This window comes from Cucurbita moschata, unplaced genomic scaffold (genome assembly GCF_002738365.1).
Source record: "Cucurbita moschata cultivar Rifu unplaced genomic scaffold, Cmos_1.0 Cmo_Scf00519, whole genome shotgun sequence".
In the NCBI taxonomy this organism is placed as follows: Eukaryota; Viridiplantae; Streptophyta; class Magnoliopsida; order Cucurbitales; family Cucurbitaceae; genus Cucurbita; species Cucurbita moschata.
In genome coordinates, this window is record NW_019269035.1 from 3,454 (window position 1) to 4,488 (window position 1,035).

At 32.8% G+C, this 1,035-nt stretch overlaps 1 non-coding gene across 1 annotated transcript; it reads left to right on the forward strand.

Moving 5' to 3' along the window:
- The first annotated feature begins 319 nt into the window (after nucleotides 1–319).
- Nucleotides 320–391, forward strand: TRNAC-GCA. Its single transcript has one exon. It is a non-coding gene; the product is annotated as a tRNA-Cys (tRNA).
- Nucleotides 392–1,035: the final 644 nt, after the last annotated feature.

The window sequence follows — 1,035 nt, forward strand, 5'->3', positions numbered from 1 at the left end:
CACTAAGGTTGAGATCATACAAAATGGGATCATAGCTCAATGTTAGGGCATTTGATTGCAGATCAAGAGGTCACCAATTCAAACCTAGTTGGGCCCTTCTATCTAGGATAGAAATTTGTTACACTTTTTGGACTGACACTATGTCTAAGGGGTCACTAAGGTTAAAATCCTACAAAATGGATCCATGGCTCAGTGGTAGAGAATTTGACCGATCACCCGTTTGAACTTGGTTGGGCCCTTTTATTTTGGACAGACATTTTTTACACTTCTGAACTAGCACTCTATAGAAGGGGTCACTAAAGTTGAAATCATGCAAAGTGGGTCCATAGCTCAGTGGTAGAGCATTTGACTGCAGATCAAGAGGTCACTAGTTCGAATCTGGTTGGGCCCTTTTATTTTGGACGAATAATTACCGATTTCACGTACATTGAGAAAAGAGTGTGGTATCCAAGCACCCACAGTCTTGTACCCACAAACAACACCAACTGTTTTAATGTTTTCAAATGATTTTTTTAACATTTTCCTTATTTTGCTCCTCCGGTTTTGGATGGGTTCGTAATAGAACTTATCGTTGAGACGAGGGAGCCTTCAAAGGTTGTGCACTTCACAGATGGGGTTGTTATGTAGCATTAGTCTGTCTTTGTGTTTGAGTTTTCTATTATTATTATTATTTTTTTTTTTTATTATTTATTTTTTTTTTGTAATTGTATCCCAAACCCGGGTTGTTATGTAGCATTAGTCTGTCTTTGTGTTTGAGTTTTCTATTATTATTATTATTATTATTATTTATTATTATTATTTTTTTTTGTAATTGTATCCCAAACACTTTTTTTTTCTGTTTGGATAAATTTGAACAACACCTTCTTATAATTTTATTTTATTTTATATTTAATGTTGTGTTGTTTTCTCAATCTCATTTTAATTTTACAACATTTTCTTATTTTATATTAATTTACTTTTATTTTATTTGTTTTCACTCTCAATTTTAGTTTTTATTTGAGTTTTGAACCCTTGAAATTCGGGTTGTGACAGATT